This window comes from Ornithorhynchus anatinus, chromosome 14 (assembly GCF_004115215.2).
Source record: "Ornithorhynchus anatinus isolate Pmale09 chromosome 14, mOrnAna1.pri.v4, whole genome shotgun sequence".
In the NCBI taxonomy this organism is placed as follows: Eukaryota; Metazoa; Chordata; class Mammalia; order Monotremata; family Ornithorhynchidae; genus Ornithorhynchus; species Ornithorhynchus anatinus.
Window position 1 is genome coordinate 22,940,381 of NC_041741.1, and position 23,252 is coordinate 22,963,632.

The window sequence follows — 23,252 nt, forward strand, 5'->3', positions numbered from 1 at the left end:
ATTTCACTTTTTGCACAAAAATATTTGTCATTTGGAAACTCAGTATACTGCATATCTTTTGTATTCGATAGGATAAATTAAAGAGTAAATCAACAATCGAAAGGTGGACACACCTCCCACCCAAAAACCATCTTCTAGGGGTATCAAATAATGGTGCTTTATTTAGTGCCGAAATAGGTCCAGAATTATCAGAATAATTTTTGTCCCTGTCCCATCCAGGGCTCATAATCTATTTTATCTCCACTTTGCAGATGAAGAAACTGAACTCCAGAGCAGTTAAATGACTTGTCCAGGGTCACACCAGGCCAGTGGCATAGTGGGGACCTGAATCCAAGCTTCCCCTAGACTGTAAGCTCATTGTGGGAGGAGAATGTGTCTACCAACTCTATTATATTGTACTTTCCCAAGCACCTGGTACTGTGCTCTGCACATAGTAAGCACTCACTAAATAAATATGATTGATTGATTCCTGACTACCAGTCCCACACTCCTTCGATCAGGCTGCCCTGTCAACCCTCACTTTTATCTCATACTGACATCTTGAAATTCTCAAAGAGCTGAAGTGAGCATTACGAATGTTCTACTTCGTTATTTTCTTTCCCCCTCGGCCACCTTCATCACTTTTATCTACTGTGAGCAGAAACTGTACCAGGCCCCTGGAAAAAGTGCAACAGAAATAAGAAGAACCCCTCTCTCAAGGATTTCACAGCATACTGGAGGAAGACATGCAGACATAAAGTGACAATTATTCATCCTTCAGCACTCAGCAAATGTAACTTTATTTTTATTGGCAGACGTTAAAATTAGTTTAACTTCTATCACACAGATGGAAGGCTGCTTTAAAAGAATGTACAGATTTTGAGGCGCTTCTCAAGATCATACTTCAATGAGTATTACATCAGTGGCCTTTTGCAGTTTACAAAAAATATTAAAGGAGACAAGGGGGAATGAGATCATCTGCTCCTCGGTCACAGAATCAGTATCTTATTTCATAATTTGAGTAAACTAAGGGTAAAGATGGGAACATGTTTGTAAAGGCCACCTTCTGGCGAAGCAGCATTCACTGACTTCCCACTGAGTGCAAAGGATTAAACTAAGCACACGTAAAGTACGAAGCAAGGAATCAATCAGTAATGGCATTTACTGAGTGTTTACTGTGTGCAGCGACTTGGTCGAGGTGACCCCCACCCAACATGAGTTTACAGTCTATAGAGGAAGACATTCAAACAGATTACGGATAAAGGAAATACAAGAGGATATGTATGTAAGTACTGTAGGGTAGGGCTAAGAATCAGAGTGCTTAAGGGTTTATAAAGCAGAATGCATAGGTGATGCAGAGAGGAAGGCAGAGAGGGAACAATACTTAGTCTGGGAACACCTTTTGGAGGAGATGTGGTTTTAGGAGAGTTTCAAAGGTGGGGAGAGTCAGCTATGAAGGGGGAGGGAGATCCAGGCCCCAGGAAGGACACGGGCAAGGGGTCAGTGGCGGGATTGACGAGATCAAGTACAGAGAGGAGGTTGGTGAGAGAGGAGGGAAGTGTGCAGGTTGGGTTGTAGGATGAGATCAGTAAAGTAAGGTAGGAAGGAGAGAACTGAATGAGTGCCTTAAAGCTGATGGAAAAGGTGATTCTGTTTGACGCAGATTTGGATGGGCAACGTTTGGAGGTTTTTGAAGAGTGGGGAGTTATGGCCTGAATGGTTTTTCAGAAAAATGATCCAGGCAGCAGAGTAAAGTATGGACTGGAGAGGGGAGAGACAGAGGGCAGGTTGGTCAGTCAGGAAGTTGATACAGTAGTGGAGGTGCGATAAGATAGGTGACTGGATCAGTATGGGAGCAGTTCGTATAGAGAAGAAGGGGAAGATGCTAGAGATGATGTGATGGTAGAACTCTTTGGATTTTGTGGCAGATTGGGTGTGTGGGTTGAATGAAAGAGATGAGTTGAGGATAACAACAAGGTTGTGGGCTTGTGAGACAGGGAGGATGGTGGTGCAGTCTACAGTGATGGGGAAAATCGGGGGAGGACAGAGTTTAGGTGGGAAGATAAGGAACTCTGTTTTGGACATGTTACACTTGAAGTGTAGGCAGAACATCCAAGTAGCGATATCCGGATGGTAGGAGGAAATGTGAGACTGCAGAGAATGAGAGGGATCAAGACTGGAGAAGTAGATTTGGGAATCATCTGCACAGAGAGAGTAGTTGAAGCCATGGAAATGAATTAGTTCTCCAAGGGACTGGGTGTAGGAGGAAACTAGAAGGGGACCCAGAACTGAATCTTGAGGCTCCCCGCACAGTTAGGGGATGGAAGGCAAGGGAGAAGCCAGAGAAAGAGACTGAGAAGGAGAGGTCAGGGAGAGAAAGAGCGAGAGAGAGATAGGACACTGTTGGTAAAGGCAAGGTTAGATAACATTTCCAGGAAATGGGGGTGGCCTACGGTGTTCAAGGCAGCAGAAAGGACAAAGAGGATATGGCAAGAAGGAGATCACTGTGACCTTAGAAAGGGCAGTTTCTGTGGAGTGAAGGGAGTGGAAGCCAAACTGCAGGCAGCTGAGGAGTTGGAGGAGAGAAAGTTGAAGCAGTGAGAACAGACAACTTGCTGAAGGAGTTTGGACAGGAACGATAAGAGGGAGATTATTGGGCAATAAATAACTGGAGGGCCACAGGAGGGTTTTTCTTTTTTAGGACGGGGATACATGGGCATGCTTGAAAGTAATGAAAAGGAGCTATTGGAAAGTGAGCGGCTGAAGATGGCAATGAGGGAGGGAAGGAAGGAAGGAGGCAACTGCTTAGCTAAGATGAGAAGGGATGGGGGTCAGAAGCATAGGTAGAGGGAGAAGAATCTGAGACATTGTTGGCAAGGATGGGAGAATCGAAGAGGGAGCTGGAGGAGGAAGGGACTGTAGAGAAGCAAGGAATATTTTAGCAAGACCACACCTGGTGGTGTGAGTTTTTTTTTGATGAAGTACCCAACTAGGTCATTAGGGGAAAGGGATGGGAGGAATGGAGGTCAGGCGGTACGAGGAGGAAGTCAAAAGTTTGAAATAGCTGCCGTGGGCAATGAACACGGGAGTCAACAGGGATGGAGAAGTACTGTTGCAGGGCAAATGAGGTGGCAGAATTACAGCAGGCGAGGATTAATTTCAGAAGGATGAGGCTGACCTGGGGTCTAGATTTCCTCTCAAAATATTTCACACAAAATCTTTCTTGTTTTCATCAGAAGGTAAAGGCAACGGTGTCTACTGGAAGAGGAACTAGCAAACTGGATTAAGAGTACAGGCTCAAATAGCTCTTCAAGTTTCTAAGGTAACTTTATATTTCTAAATACAGAGTCTTGAAATTTCAGCAAAATCACTTTTAAAGAATTGCAGCTCAATTTCTTGACAGGCTTCAGTTGATTCCTTGAAAACAAAATGAGCTGCTATTTCCTTAGCAAGTGCTGAAGTGCTGAAATTCAGCGGCCTTAAATATTAAAAGTCAGGTTTTTAAGGGTGATAACTAAGAAAAGTAGGGTTCAAGATTAAATATATTCAGTGCCAACCAAACAATACATACAGACATCTAACATTCATTCAATATCTTGATGGCTTGGAAAGTAGGAACTTAATGAAGACCAAGTCTTCAGAAATATTCTTTATATTTCTGTTTTTCTTATGCCACCTTAATGTAAATATTACTATTCCAAAAAGATTCAAGAACTCTTCATACTAGTTTGGTAATATGTTTTGAACAGTCACTGCCTGCCCAGCACTTACTCTCTAGCTTTGGATTTTTTAGGTCTGTGGAGTTTGGGGATCATTTAACATCTTAAATTTGTGTTATTAAATATTGCATTTATTCCCTTTTCCTAACATTCCTTTTTTTAAAAAATATACTTACATACCACTGACACTGGGCAATTCACTTTATCTCCCAATCAACAATCTGCCAATCTGTTAAAAAAAAAAAAAAAAAAGGAGGTGAGATTAGCAAACACTTGCAATCTAATGAAGCTATAATGACACTCTTTAAACTAATGGTTGTACCTAAAACAACACTTCACATTAATATTTCTCACTAACACTTTTGTGGAAGATAGCAAAGCAAATACGTATGTCTTAGTTCTTTACAAAACTCAGTTACTGCTTCAATTTAGCTTTCCTGTAGCACAAAAGCCACCCAAATTCATGACAATTATTTTTGTCTACAATTCGCTCTGCTTGTTCTTGTCTCAAGACAGAGTAACTACTGATGATTTTGCTTATTATCAAGCAACAGAGAAAGGGAACTCAACCAGATCTGACTAGTTGAGAAATTTACTCTATGTATTCCTCCAGCAGTACACACCTTTTAGAGCTTTGGCAGTAGCCCTTAAGCTTTAATAATTGTTTAAAGTACTCTATTAGAAATAACGACAAGTTTATCCTGTCATAAGCACTTCCCCGCCTTTGATCATTTTGACAAAATTGATCAGAATTAAGGCAGGTCATTCAGTTTGGCAGAGAATATGGCAGCTCTCAAGCCTGTTAGCAAATGGTGCCGCTTCACTGAACAGGATGTGAAAGATAATATATTTCAATATTGATGAGCATTTACATACAAAGATAATGTAACTATATTCTTATCACTATTTTTAATATATTTACATTATTTTCTTTACATTTACCCATCCTGGGAGTGCACTCCACATTCTCTCTTTAATTTACCACTCCATTTTCATTAAGGGCACTACCAAGGTAACCAATAAGTCAATCCATTAATGGTGTTTATTAAACATTTACATTACTGCTTCAATTTAAGCTTTCCTATAAGCACGAAAGCCAACCAAATTCAGTCCTTGGAAATACAGCAGAGTTAGCAGACAGATCTGGGAGAGGCAGGGTGAATATCAAATGGCTAAGGGGTATAGATCCAAGAGTGACAGAAGGGAAGGTGAATAATCAATACAGGAAGGGAGGGCTTAATCAGGGAAGACCTTCTAGGAGACGTGATTTTAGTAAGAGTTCTGTCATACATAAAGGGGGAGGGAATTCCATTCATTCATAATAATAATAATAATAATAATAATAATAATAATAATGGTATTTGTTAAGTGCTTACTATGTGCCAAGCACTGTTCTAAGTGCTGGGGGAGATATAGGTAATCAGGTTGTCCCACGTGGAGCTCACAGTCTTAATCCCATTTTACAGATGAGGTAACAGGCAGAGAGAAGTGAAGTGATTTGCCCAAGGTCACACAGCAGACAAGTGGCGGAGACAGGATTAGAACCCATGAACTTCTGACTCCCAGATCCGTGCTCGAGCCACTATGCCATGCTGCTTCGATAAAGGGAGCACATCAGAGTGATGCAGAAGGGAGTGGGAGACCAGGAAATGGGGTGGTGAGGGAAGGCCTCTTGGAGTAGATGCATCTCCAATAAGGCTTTCAAGGCAGGGAGAGAAATTGTCTGTTGATTTAAAGAGGGAAGGTGTTCCAGGCCAAAGGCATGAGGTGGGTGGGAGCTCAGGGGCGAGATAGATGAGACTGAGGTACAGTGAGAGTAGTTTAGCATTAGAGGAGCGAAGCGTGAGAGCAGTGAAGTGAGGTAGGAGAGGGCGAGGTGACAGTGCTTTAAAAACGATGGTGAGGATTTTCTGTTTGACGTAAAGTTGGACAGGCAACCACTGAAGGTTCTTGAGGAGAGAGGAAACATGGATCGAACATTTTGTAGAAAAATGAACCAGACAGCACAGCAAACTATGGACTGGAATGGGGAGAGACAGGAGAGGCAGGAGACTGGCATAGGAGGTCAGCAGTAATCAAGGGGGGATAGGATAAGTACTTGGCTTAATATGCGGGAACTTTTGGATGGAGGGCCTTATCGTGAAGTGCCGTCCTTGACTGAACCTTTGGGAACTCTGGATCTGTACAGTGCTAACAGGAAACTGTATAAGATGCACTCTTGGGGTTTTAACATATGCTATTTGACATCATGTATACAGGTACACCTTGAGTTCTGAATTTCTACAATATGTAAAACCTCAAGATATCGAGTCATGTTCTAATTGCTGATGTACCCCATGGTCCATAAGCCCACGGGGCCCGTGACGGTGTGCAATTTGTGTAAGAGGTGTTGGGTTGACTGGCTAACCAATTTCTCTGAGTATCCTATCAGATCTACGAGTGTGGCTTAGTGGAAAGAGCACAGCCTTGGGAGTCCGAGGTCGTGGGTTCTAATCCCAGCTCCACCACTTGTCAGCTGTGTGACTTTGGGCAAATCACTTAACTTCTCTGTGCCTCAGTTACCTCACCTGTAAAATGGAGATTAAGACGGTGAGCGCCACGTGGGACAACCTGATTCGCTTAACAAATACCCTCATTACTATTATCTACCAAGTCCAAGGTGAATGGTATTCATTGAGTGCTTATTGGGTACAGAGCACTGTACTAAGCACTTGGAAAGTCCAATTCAGCAACTAATAGAGACAACCCCTGCCCATTATGATCCAAGATGGCACCATCTCTGCCTCGAAGTGACGTGACACAATCGGACACCAGTCTGGTGCCCTGCCGCCCATGACAACCTCTCTGGGCCGCTCAGTGGCCTCAGGATTTCCCAGTCTGAGAGCCAGCTCTGCTTTGGTCTGTCGCTGGTCCCAGGGGATTTATTTTTGACTTTTTTTTTTTTTACAGTAAAAAGAAAACAAATACGAGGCTTTTCATTTCACCTACTCTGGCCCGCCACGAGGCCGATTTGTGTCATTTCCCTGCTTTGAAGAGGAGAGAGAAGACTTCCCCCCTCCAGAGCACATGCTGACGATGGGGAGATGGACCTCGGGGCAGCAGGAACCCTCCTGAACAGCTGGGAGGGAGCCACTTTCCCGCTCTTAGGGGAGGGAAGGGGGCTTCTTTGCCCCGGAGCCCAGGCAGACGAGTAAGGACATGGACGGGCCTCCCTCGCCCTGGCCAGAGGGCCTCTCTGATCCCCATCCAGTGGTGGAAACCACACATGTGCATATGTCTCCCTTCACTCACCCAGCCTGATGGCGGCAGCAGCAGTGACTCTAGGCGCCCTCCCAGGAGAACCCCAGCTGCGGCGGCCCAGACTGGGAACCCACCTTCCTGTCGTAGCGATTCAGCCCCAGATTCACCCACAAATGCTTTAGTTTTGGAGGAAAGCCCTCGCTCGAGTCCCCAGTCTGGTCCCCAAGCATCAGTTCCTTCCTCCTAGGGAGCTCCATGAAAACTCCTGTTCCCTCTTACCCTGCGCCACCGCCCCCTGCTCAGATGATGATGATGATGATGTTGGTATTTGTTAAGCGCTTACTATGTGCCGAGCACTGTTCTAAGCACTGGGGTAGACATAGGGGAATCAGGTTGTCCCACGTGGGGCTCACAGTCTTAATCCCCATTTTACAGGGATTAAAGGAACTGAGGCACAGAGAAGTTAAGTGACTTGCCCACAGTCACACAGCCGACAAGTGGCAGAGCTGGGATTCGAACTCATGAGCCCTGACTCCAAAGCCCGTGCTCTTTCCACTGAGCCACGCTGCTTCTCAGATGATTGGGCGACCTCGTAATTCAATCAGTGGCCATTAAAAATGGCCCGTTTGTCATATCATTCTGAAAGATTATGCCCGAATGTTTCACAGAGCGAAATGTGCCAAGGCATTGCGGAACCGCTCACTGCAGGGAATTCTATTTCCCACCTCCATCCTCCCAGCCATTCCTCATCAAGAAACTGAAAGCCAGGTTCTCCGTGCTACCTGAGAGAAGTAGAAAATCCCGGAGCAGGAGGAGGGAACTGCCCTTCTCTGCATCTGCCATTCCCCTCCACCACACACACCTACCTTCCCTCCCTCCCTCCCTCCCCTAACGCAAACTGGAGGCCGCCTTCTCTGCTTTTACCCAAAAGTGAAGAATCCTGGCGTGGTAGAAAAGGCTGCTACAGCTACCTAAAATCTCTTTCCTTCTTCCTCAGCCCGATTCTGCGCTGCTTTTAGATGAAGTAGAGAAACCCCATTCCCCAGTGCAGAGGAGGTGGTTGTGGTGGCTGCCACTAAACCTACGATGTCAGCTCCCCCCCAGTTCAAATTTCTGGATTAAATAGTCTTGCGTCAATTTTCCACAAAGCACATGAACTTTTAAACAGAAACAAAGACCCTAATAGAGAGAGGAGTTCAAAGATATACAGAGGACTCCGGAAAGACTTAGTCTACGAGGAGGTGGCTTATAAAAGACGGGGACTGTCATTCAACCTAAATCGGCCACATTTTTGACTAAAATGTTGAAAAACCGGTCAGCTCAGCAAGCTTCTACTTCCACACCTTCCTGCAAGTACTAATAACCCTATTTAGAAGGCCTACAATTACAATTCCAGACTGAATAATTCTTTAGAATGTCTAGAATTACAATTACAGACTAAATGATTATTTAGTGGTCTAAATGTACTTCATGGAAAGGAATTCTATATTTTTCCAGAGGTTATGGAATGGCTTGCACTTTATAACATGTAAATCGATTAGAAGACACACCCCATAATATAGCCATCGTATGGCCTCATTTTTGAGGACTAAATTATGGTTACAGCATTGTGTATGCCCAGACTTCACCTGCTCTGTGGTCATAAAGATGAAAGATTTATTGAGGAAGGCGGAATTGTTTGATACCATCAAGCTAATTCCCAGCAATATCACAGTTGCAAAATATAACCGGCAGGTAACACACAAGCACCGCAGCTAATGTGCAAAAAGGAGTCATCTCCACATGAAACACACTCTCCAAGGATCAGTGGTAAAATATAAATTGAAAATACACTAAAATGAAGATATTGAAAAGAGAAAGTCAGAGAAGGGAATGGAATGAGAAGGCTTGAGTAGAAAGAAGAATAAAACCTTAACTAAATGGTTAAAAAAGAAAGCTTTATTTTCTTTTTAACAAAGACTCTGAACAATAGATGCAAGTCTGAATTTAGAGGAGAGTGTAATTTACATTTTATACTGCTGTGAAAGAATAACACGCCATCTGAATTTACATCCAAAAGACTGAAAGCTAAGTACTAAATGTTCATTTATCTCTTGGAGAAATTCACTTTTGTGCCTTTACTTTGAAGTCAAGGTCAGAAATTAAGGACAAAAAAATCCTTAGTTTTTGAAAAGCTGCTTGTCTTTCTTGCTCAAAGGAGTTATCACCGTAGGGTGAAATTTAGCTAAGGGGGCATGCGTACCTGAAAATTCCAGTGCAGGATTCAAGGTAACAAACCACACCGACACACATAGACCTTCTATTTTTTGTTGTCTGTAGCTCCTGGCATTGTTTCCCTTTTGCTTCATTTTCTCACAGTCCATGCAAAGCTTCTGCTCAGAAGTATTTCTCCTTTCCCAACCTCCATATACTGCACTGTCTGCTGGCAGCAATTAACTCCCAATTTTAAGATGAAATGCAGTATTGCCCAGGCTTTATTTTACTGTATCCTTAACACCTTTCCTCTGTCCTCTTTGTTTTCAGTCTCCCATTTTCTGCTTGCTGGGTATTCTCCTCAAAGGTCCCACTCAGAGGAGTTGGGCTATGGTGAGCACAGCTTCGATCCTTCTCGGGCACTGACTTCATTCTAGGATACCAACGGTTGTGTGACCCCATCTTGCCTTTTGATGTCGAGGACTGCCAGTAAAGCGATGCGGAAGGATACGTTTGCAGAGTCAGATGTGGCGTCCATTAAAAAGGTTGAATAGCACTAAAACTTTTTCAACTTTTAGTTGGGTATGGATCTTAATACCCCAGGGCAGTTTGACATTCTCCTAAAAGTTGTGCTAGCCTTTGGATTCAATTTTCTACATCCTTGCCTTTTCTCAAAATCCAGGGAGTTGGAAGCTTCCCAAAGGAACGGAAGCATATTCCCATTCCTGCTTTCAGGTCTCTTACTGCAACTTCCGGATAAATGCAGGATTGGGCCAATATGCATTCCCGTTTCAACCCACTGACTGTTGCGGAGTGAATCAGTCAGAACATCCTCGCCCTGCCATCGTGAAGCAATGGCAAAATCTTAATGGACTTTGTAGCGCAGCTAAATTTTCTAAGCCATTTCCAAATCAATCAGTGGTATTTACTGACTGCTAACTGGCGTGGTAAGAAGCTCTCGGAAAAGTACAATATAAGGTAGGTGCAATCATCAGCAGATCCTATCTTGGAAAGGTGTTGAATGTACTGATGAGATCTAATTCTTTCAATAGTATTTATTGAGCGCTCACTGTGTGCACAGCACTGTACTAAGCGCTTGGAATGTACAATTCGGCAACAGATAGAGACAATCCCTGCCCAATAACGGGCTCACAGTCTAATCACATTAATCACACAGTCTAATCACAATCTAATAAACCACACATATCCTGGCGCTACTCCCTGCCCTTCCCTTGATTCTGACACGCTGCAAAGATCCGATCTGCTGGGATCTGAAGGCGAACTGTGATTCCGGGACATTCGGTCAACCACCCTCCTCAGCAGCGAGGCTGGGAGTTCTCTGGCTTGGGCCTTGCCAGCAAAGGAGAGTATCAGGATGCTGTGACCAAATCAATCAATGGTATATACTGTGTGCTTACTATACTGAGTACAACAATAAACAGACTCATTCCCAGAAAAAATGAGCTCACAGTCTAGAGGAGGAGACAGGCATTAATACCTGTTGCCGAACTGTATTTTCCAAGAGCTCTGTACAGTGCTCTGCACACAGTAAGCGCTCAATAAATACGTCTGAATGAAATACTGAATGAGTAGGTACTCAATAAATACCCTCAACTGACTGATGCTTGCAGAGCACAATGAGTACAGATGCTTTGCCATTGTTCATGGCCTCGCTGTGGTGACTTCCTCAACGGTGGGACGAGTTGCCGGGCCTTCACATTTGGGAAGGCTTCCTGCTCTGAGAGCCTCATCTTCCATAACTGAGTGGGCTTAAGGATATACTGAAATTATATTATTATTAGTTTTATGGTATTTAAGAGTTTATTATGTTTCGAGCATTGTTCTAAGCACTGGGGTAGATACAACTTAATAGATCGGACACACAGTCAGTGTCCCATATGAAGCCCACAGTCTAAATGAAGGGGAGAAAAGGCACTGAATCCCCCTTTTACAGATGAGGCAACCCAAGCACAGAGAAGTGAAGTGACTTGCCCACCGTCACACAGCAAGGCGGGAGACAGAGCGGGAATTAGAACCCAGCTCTTCTGACTCCCAGGCCTGTGCTCTTTCCATTGGGTCAGGCTGCTCCTCGATGCTGTTGCCGTCTGATCCGGATTGCCACAAAATCCAGGATTCTGTGTTGAAACTGGAGTCATCTCACTCACTCTTCTGAGTTTTTGTTCGGGAGCAGAAACAATGTGGAAAAGTTCTTGGTTTGGTGGAGGTCTACAGAGTCTTGGCTCTCGTTCACGTTTACATATTTATGTATTATGAATTTCTTTAATAATAATGTTCGTATTTGTATTTGTTAAGCGCTTACTATGTGCAGAGCACTGTTCTAAGTGCTGGGGGAGATACAGGGTAATCAGTTTGTCCCACATGAGGCTCACAGTCTTAATCCCCATTTTACAGATGAGGTAACTGAGGTACAGAGAAGTTAAGTGACTTGCCCACAGTCACACAGCTGACAGGTGGCAGAGCCGGGATTCGAACCCATGACCTCTGGCTCCCAAGCCCAGGCTCTTTCCACTGAGCCACGCTGCTTCTCTATGTTCTGACTCAGCCTCTAGACTGTAAATTCACTGTGGGCAGGGCACATGTCTACCAACTTTATCGTGTTGTACTCCTACTTAGTACACTGCTCTGCGCAGCAGAGTAAATACCACTGAAGATGATTTTCATATTCCACCAGCTGGGGTGCAAATTCCTAAAGTTGATTTGCACGTTGGGACACTGGTATCTGTTAAATTCCACTTGTACCTGAGTCACCAAATAGTGCTGTACGTTACAGCAAGTTCACTTTTAATCTGAGTCGACTGTATTGAGCTCATCTTGGGGCCTTCACCCAGCTGCACCCAATATCTTGATGGCTACCAGGAGGACAGGGCTCAGGAGGGTGGTCATCGCACTTCCTAACTTCTGTTCTATATTCCACAAAAGCAAGCCCAGGGCATTCCCGATCAGGCGCTGCAAAGAATGAGCCCGAAGGCCCTTGCTGAAGAACCAGCAGAGTCAACCTTGAAATCATCTACTATAAGAAGTTCTTTTCAAATGTCTGAGCTTGAAGACTTAAACATCACTGGAAAAACAGTACTCTCTGGAAAATGGAACTTACTTTATAGACAAGGCAGGTTGCAGTAAACACAGAGGATTAAAATAGCAGGTGATTAGAAGGCTCGTGCAGTATCATCATTAACTAATTTTTACGGATGGCCCATAGATTGCCTGGCAATGTACTTTGAATTCCCTGAGGCTCTAACTAAACAAATTGTTGTACAACAGTCCACTTGTTTTTACAGAAAAAAAAAGGGGTGGGGGGTTTGGCTCAATAGATTTTACCTTGAAAACACTTCCAAATACTAAAAAATATCTAAACTAAAGAAGTTGCTTCTATTTACTAGAAAAAAAATCCCTTCAATAAATAGGATACACAATTAGGATTATAAAATTTAAAATTCTGCTTTTAATTGCCTAGAGAGGCCATGAAAACAACGTGAAAAATAACTGCAGATATTTCACCCTTTATAAAAGATCGAAAATGGAGGATTATATTCCCTCAACCATAAGTGAACGAATGGCTTAAAATGCCATCTGTTCCATACAATACTATTTTTGGAAAAATCCAGGGCAGAAAGGGACACTGAAAGATCACAATCTAAATCTGGGTCTTCAATCAATCTTATTCACTGACCACTCACTGTGTGCAGAACACTGTACCCAGTACTTGGGGGGATACAATATAACAAAGGTGGACGACTCATTCCCAACCCACAAGGAGTTTTGTCTACAGTCAACGGTCTCCAGGCTGGACTAGAGCTAAACCACCTTACGTAAATGACTGTGTCCAGCCAGGTCTTCCATAATGTGTTTCAGACAGGACGCTGCTGGGAACTCAGGGAACGTTCTTCCGACCAGGTGCGTCTATCTGGAAAGGCCTCAAGGGGAGTGAAGGAAGAAACACACGTGGTCGGAGCACGTGAACTACAACATCTTCACCTTGATGCTGAGTTCGACAAGTGTGTTGCAGAAGAAGCATACCTATCCTCTGGTTCTGCCAGAGAAGATGGCACCTTCCCTCAGCAACGTCTACCAACTCCAGGGAACTCCCCCATTTTAACAAGCTAAACTCACCGATGAATCAATCGCACACAAAAACTACCAAGGTCTGAGCTCAAAGACCATGCATACAAGACAATATACAAAGGATTAAGAACCACTACTCAGAGTCAGCAATGGACTATGACATTTAGCCTAAAGTCTACGGTTGGGTGCTCTAATCAATAGCCTGTCCTCCTCAACCTCTCGGCTGCCTAGGACACTGTCAACCACCCTTCCTCCTGGAAACACTATCCAACCTTGGCTTCACTGACACTGTTCCCTTCTCCTCCTAGATCACTGTAAGCTCCTCATGAGTTTTTCACGGGATCCTCCTCTGCCTCTCATCCCCTAACTGTGGGAGTCCCTCAAGGCTCAGTTCTGGATCCCCCTCCATCTACACCCGCTCGGTTGGAGAACTCATTTGCTCTGATGGCTTCAACTACCTTCTCTATGATTCCCAAATCTACATCTCCAGCCCTCATCTCTTTCCTCCTCTGCAGTCTTGGATATCCTGCTACCTTGAGGACACCTCTACTTGGATGCCCCTCCGACGCCTCAAATTTAACGAGTGCAAAACAGAACTCCTCTTCTTTCTACCCAAACCCTGTCCTTCCCATCAATTTCCTGTCACCGTAGACAGCACCGCCTTCCTCCCTGCCTCGCAAGTCTGTAACTTTGGTATCACCTTCGACTCATCTCTCATTCAGTCCACATATTCAGTGTCACCAAATCCTGTTGGTTCAACCTTCACAACATTGCTCAAATCCACCCTTTCCTCTCCATTCAAACTCCTACTACCTCAATTTACTGCTTCAGACTCCTCACTGACCTCCATGCTTCATTTTTCTCCCCACTCCAGTCCACACTTCATTCTGCTGCCCGGACCATTTTTCTACATAAGCCTTCAATCCAAGTTTCCCCACTCCTCAAGAACTGCCAGTAGTTACCCATCCACCTCCGTATCCAACAGAAACTCCTTATCGCCAGTTTTAAAGCACTCCAACACCTTGCCCCCTCCTATTTACCTCCTGATTTCCCACTACAACCTAGCCCGCACACTTAACTCCTCTAATGCCAACTTACTCACTGAATTCCATCTCACTCATCTCACCACCAGCTTCTCACCCACATCCTGCCTCTGGCCTGCAACACCCTCCCTCTTCATATCTGACAATCACTCTCCAAAACTTGAAAGCCTTCATTCATTCATTCAACAGTATTTATTGAGCGCTTACTATGTGCAGAGCACTGTACTAAGCGCTTAGAATGTACAAATCAGTTCATGAAGGCCCATCTCCTCCAAGACGCTTTCCCCAGCTCAGTCCTCATTTCCTCTTCTCCCATACCCTTCTGCGTTACCCTTGCCCTAGGATTTGCACTCCCCTCACCCTTACACCCACAACACACATTACATTAATTTATATTAACGTCTCTCTCCCCCGCTAGACTGTAAACTCATTGTGGGAAGGGAACGTGACTACTCGTTCTGTTGTATTAGGGACACAGCATGGAGTAGCGAATAGAGCACGGGCCTGGGAGTCAGAAAGTCATGGGTTCTAACCCCAGGTCTGCTACTTGTCTGTGTGACCTTGGGCAAGTCATTTCACTGGGCCTCAGTTATCTCATCTGTAAAATGGGGATTGAGACTGTGAGCCCTATGTGGGACAGGGACTGCATCCAACCCAATCTGATTATATATCCACCCCAGTGCTTAGAGCAGTGCCTGGCACATAGTAAGCGCTTATCGAATACCATAGTTATTATTACGTATTTATTATTCTCGAGTGCTTGGTACAGGGCTCTGCATACGGTAATCCCTCAACAAATACGATTGATCCAAGAGACGTTACCCACAGTAAGAGATTTGTCATTCAGTTCTGGTTCCTAGGCAGCTTTTTGGCCAGTGATGGAGAAATAATAGAGAACAAAATCCAGCATGTTTTCTGGAAGTGTGACCGAGTGTGAAACCCCTGGGGAGTCAAGCCTGAGAGAAATTGAAGAACTATGGAACGACTGTAGGAAACAACCTTCCGTACAGCGGTGAGGCTCGGACTAATATAGAGAGGTGAGGCTCGGACTAACCACAGATACCACATGCTACTTCTTCAATGGATCCTAAGTAGCATCTACTTGCAAGGCTTTAAATCAAATGACCGGCTGGAATTCCAACCGACGAACTCCTAGAACGGTCATTCCATCAGCATTGAAGCAAGAGCCCTATTATGGCAGCTATCGGAGGAGAATGAATGAGCACAGGGTAGCCAAACCACTCTTGCGTGGTGAGTATAAATTGAGGGAAAATGAATAAGAACACAAAAGAAAAATTGGAAAGGCATCATAAACCGAAACCTCAAAAGCAGGATACGGAGCTGAGACACCACAGGAGTAACCGAGGCCGCTTGTGTCTCCGATCTGGAATGGGTGATGATCTTAACAGAGAGGCTTCCAGAATATTATGATGCCTATAGATTGATGGCACTAGGTACTGCCGGTAATAAATTCGAGAGAGTAAATCCACTTCAAGAAGGTCTCTGAATCCAGAGCCTGCCCACTGTGAGAACAGCACATTTCATATTCTATCCTGTTTCTTCATGGCATTTGGTTAGCATTTTTATGTGCCAAGCACTGTGCTAAGCGCTGAGGCATATTGGACACAGTCCATGGCCCCCAAGGGGCTCACAACCTCAATTCCCATTTTACGGGTAAGGTAAGTGAGACCCAGAGAAGCGGAGTGACTTGCCCGAGGTCATGGAGCAGACAAGTGGCAGAGCCAGGATTACAACGCAGGTCCTTCCGACTCCCAGGCCCATCCATGCTCTATCCACTAAGTCACGCTGCTTCCTCTCGAGTCGGGCAGCTCGTCATCTCATACCTTGTCGCTTTTTGTGTGGTTTGAAGATTTACGGTGTCTTCCTTTCTCTAGGCTTGGCATTCATTTAACCTTCCTTCCTTCATTTCCAATGTATTACTTACTTCCCCCATTACCAATTCTCCCCGTATCAACTTCAAACCTTACATAGCCTCGAATTTGGGACCCTATGACTGAACACGATACTGTTCGGATTTGATCTGCCAAATGATAAAAGCACGTCACTCTCCTTTGCTAAACCAAAAAAAAAAACCAAAAAACAACCCCACCAAAGGCTCCCCACTGCTTCTTACATTAAATGAAAACTTGTGACCATCAGTTTCAAGGCTCCCCTGTCAGCTGGCTCCCTCTCACCTTTCAGCACCTGCTACTCCAACAACTTATTCTTTGAGCACCTCAAAGCAAAGCTCCAACTCTCCCCTGTTCTAAACTCTCCTTTCCACTTCATGAAACCCTTTCCCTTCCAGGCTTCTGACGAACCACAAACCCAGCCTCCCTCCAGGCCCTTCTAAAAGAACTGACTCATTCAGGGGGTATTCAACCATTAATCTTCCCTTCCCATCCCTCAAAATTTACAGGTTATCACTCCCTATGCCTTTATCACATCTATTCTCAAGCAATCAATGGTATTTACTGAGTGCTTACTATGTGCTGAGCAGGGTACTAAGCACTTGGGAGAGAAGATGACAGAATTAGAATTAGAATTATGTTCCCTACCAATAACGAGCTTACAGTCTAGAGGGACTAATAATAATAATAATGATGTTGGTATTTGTTAAGCGCTTACTATGTGCCGAGCACTGTTCTAAGCGCTGGAGTAGACATAGGGGAATCAGGTTGTCCCACGTGGGGCTCACAGTCTTAATCCCCATTTTACAGATGAGGGAACTGAGGCACAGAAAAGTTAAGTGACTTGCCCACAGTCACACAGCCGACAAGTAGCAGAGCTGGGATTCGAACTCATGAGCCCTGACTCCAAAGCCCGTGCTCTTTCCACTGAGCCACGCTGCTTCTCTAACTGTTACAGTTACAGTTACTGACTGTAACTGTTCTTTTAGCTACTGTATTGCTACTTAAGTCTCCTTTTCTTCTCCACTAGATGCGAGTTCCTTGAGAGAAGATGCGACCCAGTGGATAGAGCCCACACCTGTGAGTCAGAAGGATCCCGGCTGGGTCACTTGTCTGCTGTGTGACCTTGGGCAAGTCATTTAACTTCTCTCTGCCTCAATTCCCTCACCTGAAGAATGGGAATTAAGTCAGTGAGCCCCATAAGAAACATTGACTGCATCCGACCTGATTAGCCTGTAGCTGCCCCAGCGCTCAGTACGGTGGCTGGCATAAGGTAAGCACTGGAATATCATTTTAAAAAAGGACTGAATTACATACTCTGTTCACCCAACACTTAATACAGTGCTCTGTACATAACAGGTGCTCAATCGATACCGATGCTGAGGAGGAGGACGATGACAACTTGGAATTTTTATACACCGGATTATTTTCAAGAATTGCTTTTTATGCTGCTTCGAAGTTGACAAATTGACATGTCGGTTTCCTTCAGATGAGGTGAACATCAACTGGCTTACTGCAGAACTGCTTGGACTAAATACAAATAATGCAGTATATTATTAATAATATATGTATATATTATTATTATTATTATTATTAATGGCATTTGTTATGTGCTTACTGTGTGCCCAGTACTGTACTAAATCCTGAGGTGGATACAAGATAACGTATATTTGACTGAGTGCACGGTTCTGGGTGATATGGTAAAAACTGGGCATCATTCTCAATCCAAGAGCTCATTTACAACATTGTTCCTATGACAAAAATCGATCCCAGCGTACAAAATTCTGACTCAAAACAGCATCTTGGGAACCAGTTACGTTGCAAGTGGGGGACTCGAGTAAACAGGAGGGGAAGGAGAGAGTCTTTCGTCCTATTGGGCCAGAGTGAACGGAAAAATGAGACAGATGACCTATTACAGTACCACAGCAAAGACACTGAGTGGTTATAAGAAATTCCCTGGTACAGGTTCGCAGGGGTCTGACCAGTCTATCTCCATCTTGCCGCTCCCCCCTCAAGGCACGGCATTAGGACAAGGAAATGAGTTGCGCCTGGGAGACCTATGAATCCTCCAGGACTGCTTCTTGACATCGTTGACACAGATTTCATTTACGGTTCAACTGAACTCCCAAACACTTTTCTGCCACATTCATTCAAATCCAATCCTTCTTTTGTTTTGTGGGTGAGGTTTCTTGGGGTTCCACTCTTCACGCTATAGCACATCTTTGCCACCCCAGGTAGCCTTTGCTCACCCCCATCCACCTGGTATGTCCCGAGTGAGTTTAATTAGGTCCCACCCACTAACAAGAGGGAGAAGAACAGTAGGAGTCACCCAGAGAGAGTAAGTCCCAGAGAGTCTGGGAAGAAAAGCAGATGGGCAGGCTCCTCCACCGACAAGCTGGGGGAAACGGCAAAACCTTCCGCATCTAGCTAGATCCCTCCCCAAGTCCCCAGCAGTCTTCCCCCACAGCTTCTCTCCACCCAGCTCAATTCCTCTGCCCATCCGCCGCACCTTGGGGGGAGTGACAGGTTGGAGGTCGAGGAGATGAAACTTCTGACAAAGTGCAGAATATGCTTACGACCAGCCAACCTCCCAGCTGCGGATCATCGGTCTTACCTTTCTGATTACTAACGCTCGCTGAGCAGGACACTGACTTCCTCCTCCCTCCTCCCGTACACTCCGGTGTGGGGTACTCTCAAATGCAACCAATCAATTCGTGATATTTACTGAGTGCTTACGGTAGGCAGAGCACCGAAATAAGGGATTCAGAGAATAGGAGCCTGAGAAAATGTCCCCTCCGTCGCTCTGGGGAAGAATTGTTTTTTATGCTACTTCGAAGTTGACAAAACAAGGACAGCCCTGCCAGCCGCTTGAGTGGTGACAGACTCGCACTGAAGCACGATTCGGGTGGGGAAGCACACCACCCAGTCTTCTTCAGTACTGTGAGGTCACTGCTGAGAGATTATATTGTGGGAGCAGGAAAAGAGGAAATGAAAATGATTGAGGAAGCCTTCAATCCAGATTTTGGAGGTGGGGGGGCTGTCAACCCCATGGGATTAGCACAAAAGAGGTCGAGTTAGGGACTATAGGGGTGGTGTGGGCTGGCAGAATTAGGCCACGACCTTCTTGAAGCCGGAAAAGAACCGGGGCAGAGCTTAAGCATTCAGTGACTCTGATTCTGGACCCCGCCGGGCTCCGGGTGCCGGGCTGGGTCAGAGGGTCCAAGTTCCGTAAAGACAGGTCATCGGACGGGAGCGGACGGGGATTCCCCCGAACCCCCCGTTCCCCTGAGGTGGAAGCTCCAGAGCCGCCAGCCCTTGCCTCTGCCCAGGCAGCCAGAGAAAAGTTTCCAAGGTCGCACCAGAAGACATCTTATTCCGAGAACAGACACTTACATCAAGGTCAGCCGGTCCAATTTACACATATTCTGAAGTTCAGCTTCAACGCTGGCAACTTCAGTTGCCCCTCAGAGCTAGGCACAGGGGATAACCGAAACGTAATTACAACCCAAAAAAAAAAGTTTTTGAAACCTCTCTAAATCCTCATAATCTAAGAGATTTATTTTAAAGAGAGATGAAAAATTCACTAGGAAGGCAAAAACAAAAGACACCCAATACCGAAGTCAAGAGGGCGATAGGAAACTAAATAATGTTGGTATTTGTTAAGCGCTTATTATGGGCAGAGCACTGTTCTAAGCACTGGGGTAGATACAGAGTAATCAGGTCATCCCACTTGAGGCTCACCGTTAATCCCCATTCTACAAATGAGGTAACTGAGGCACAGAGAAGTTAAGTGACTTGTCCACAGTCACCCAGCTGACAAGTGGGAAGAGTGCTCAGGTACCTAATTCCACGTCTTTTGAAAACCTAATACTTTTGGGAGGCGTCCACCACAGTGACCAAGAAATCTGTCCTCGTTCCAATCTGCCAAATCTGAGAGTCAGAGTTGCGTTAGGTAAAAGGTTTACGTTGCTAAGGGCTGAGAGGCAGTCCTCGTGGCTCGTGACATGGCTAGTTCCTGAAAACTGTCAGAACACCAAACATGAATCAGAACCAGTTTACTCTCGGGAAAAATATTACGAGCTGAGGACTGGCTCCTGAACCGAGGTACCCTATTTTCCCAGCTCCCCAGGATCTACTAAAAGTCCGTGAAGGTTTTTCTATGGGTCAGAAAGAATCTACAATAGAGTCGCTGACTGTTCATCAGAAATAAAACTCGACTATCACCCCTACCCGATCACTCCACCTGGCAATCAGGTAATCCCTCCCCACCCAGCAGCAGCCTCTTTCATTCCATCCTCCTCTTTTAAAAATCTGCTTCCCCATTCTTCTGAAAAAAGCTGCATCTGGAGTGAAATTATTTATGCGCAATGGGGGTTATTTTATCGATGGCATTTATGGAGCTCTTACTGTGTGCGGGACACTGGGAAGCAGCGTGGCTTAGTGGCAAGAGCCGAGGCCTGGGTGTCAGAGAACACGGGTTCTAATCCCAGCTCAGCCGCTCGTCAGCTCTGTGACCTCGGGCAAGTCACTTGGCTGCTCTGGGTCTCAGTGACCTCATCTGGAAAATGGGGATGAAGACCAGGAGCCCCACGTGGGACAACCTAATCACCGTGCATGCACCCCAGCGCTTAGGAGAGTGCTCGGCACCTAGTGAGCGCTACTTCAGTCTGCTGCCTGGATCACTGTTCTAAAAAGAGTTCACTCCATGTTTCCCCATTCCTCAGAAGCCTCCAGTGGTTGCCCATCCACCTCCAAATTCCCCCGATTAGACTGTACGCCCATCAAAGGGCAGAGACTGTCTCTGTTACCGATTTGTACATTCCAAGCGCTTAGAACAGTGTTCTGCACATAGTAAGCACTCAATAAATACTAAATACTACTACTACCATAATTAGTAGCTTCTGGGAGTGCAGTACGACAGACTCGGTGGACGCATCCCCACCCACCACGCTCCCTAACACTCAACTGCACTATTCCCCATGTGTTCCGCTCTCCCCTGCAACCCCGTTTCCCTACATAATTCAATAGTATTTATAGTATTTATTGAGCGCTTACTATGTGCAGAATCACCTTGATTCTATTTATCTGCTATTGCTTTAATGAGATGTTCATCCCCTTGATTCTACTTATTGCTATTGTTTTTGTTGGTCTGTCTCCCCCGATTAGACTGTAAGCCCGTCAAAGGGCAGGGACTGTCTCTATCTGTGGCCGATTTGTCCCTTCCAAGCGCTTATTACAGTGCTCTGCATATAGTAAGCGCTCAATAAATACTATTGAATGAATGAATACAGTGCTCTGCACATAGTGAGCGCTCAATAAATACTACTGAATGAACGAATGAATACAGTGGTCGGCACATAGTAAGCGCTCAATAAATAGTACTGAATGAACGAATGAATACAGTGGTCTGCACATAGTAAGTGCTCAATAAATACTATTGAATGCAGTGTTATGCACATAGTGAGCGCTCGATAAATACTATTGAACGAATACAGTGCTCTGCACATAGTAAGTGCTCAGCGTGGCTCAGTGGAAAGAGCACGGGCTTTGGAGTCGGCGGTCATGGGTTCGAATCCCGGCTCGGCCACTTGTCAGCTGTGTGACTTTGGGCAAGTAACTTCACTTTTCGGTGCCTCAGTTACCTCATCTGTAAAATGGGGATTAAGACTGTGAGCCCCACGTGGGACAACCTGATTCCCCTGTGTCTATCCCAGCGCTTAGAACAGTGCTCGGCACATAGTAGGCGCTTAATACCAACATTATTATTATAAATACTATTGAATGAATGAATACAGTGCTCTGCACATAGTAAGCGCTCAAATACTATTGAATGAATGAATGAATACAGTGCTCTGCACATAGAGAGCGCTCAATACTACTGAATGAATGGATACAGTGCTCTGCACAGAGTAAGCAATCAATAAATACTATTGAATGAAGGAATACAGTGCTCTGCACAGAGTAAGCGCTCAATAAATACTATTGAATGAACGAATGAATACAGTGCTCTGCACAGAGTAAGCGCTCAGTAAATATTGAAGGAATACAGTGCTCTGCACAGAGTAAGCGCTCAATAAATACTACTGAATGAACGAATGAATACAGTGCTCTGCAGAGTGAGCGCTCAATAAATACTATTGAATGAATACAGTGCGCTGCACATAGTGAGCCCTCAATAAATACTATTGAATGAATGAATGCAGCGCTCTGCACCGAGTAAGCGCTCAATAAATACTACTGAATGAATGAATGCAGTGGTCTGCACAGAGTGAGCGCTCAGTAAGTACTATTGAATGAATACAGTGCGCTGCACATAGTGAGCCCTCAATAAATACTATTGAATGAATGAATGCAGCGCTCTGCACCGAGTAAGCGCTCAACAAATACTACTGAATGAATGAATGCAGTGGTCTGCACAGAGTGAGCGCTCAATAAGTACTATTGGAGGAATGCAGAGCCCTGTACTAAGCGCTTGGAATGGCCAAATCGGCAACAGAGAGAGACGGTCCCCGCCCAGTGCCGGGGTGTCAGGCTAGTGGACGGGCAGCGGGCAGGCGCTCGCTCTGCGCCGAGCGGTCGGGCGAGGCGGTGTGGGGCTCCGGCGGCGGCGGCGGCCGATGCGGCCGGACTCCCCCGAGCGCTTCGCCCGGCGTTTGGCCCGGGGTGGGCGCCGAAAGGCGGGGGGCGGCGGGGGGGGGGGGGGAAGGGGCCGAGCCGCAACACTCACCGGGCCGGGGCCGTCCGGGGGCGGGAGCGGGAGCGGCCGCACCGCACAATGTGGCGCCTCCAACGGCTGCTGCCGCGGCTGCGGCGGCCGCTCCTTCCTTCGGCCGCCGCCGCCGCCGCCGGAGCCGGGCGCGCAGGGCGGCGTCGCGGCCCGATGGCGTCATCGGCCGCCCCGCGCTCCCATTGGCCGCCCCCGGCCCCGCCCCCCGCCGGCACGCGACCCCTCCGCCCTCCCCCCCCCCCGCGCGTGCCCGCCGCCCGCGCGCGCTGAACACCGCCCCACTGGGCGCCCAGGGGAGCGCGGGCCGCCGGGTGAAGAGTCACCCGGGCCTGGCGCCTGCGCATAGTCAATAGCATTT

At 45.9% G+C, this 23,252-nt stretch overlaps 1 protein-coding gene across 4 annotated transcripts in view; it reads right to left on the reverse strand.

Annotated features, from left to right (window-relative positions):
- The window catches only part of OSBPL8 (oxysterol binding protein like 8), a 199,380-nt gene extending 176,397 nt beyond the window's left edge, over nucleotides 1-22,983 (reverse strand). For 2 of the 4 annotated variants that reach the window (XM_029078508.2, XM_029078504.2), the window contains exons 1-2: nucleotides 22,895-22,983; nucleotides 3,879-3,927 (exon numbers count right to left, since the gene is read on the reverse strand). The gene's annotated coding sequence lies outside the window, so the exon portion shown is untranslated. Of the gene's footprint in view, nucleotides 1-3,874; nucleotides 3,928-22,894 lie in introns of all 4 variants that reach the window. The other 2 variants (XM_029078505.2, XM_029078506.2) reach the window with 2 other exon arrangements.
- Between the last annotated feature and the right edge of the window lie 269 nt (nucleotides 22,984-23,252).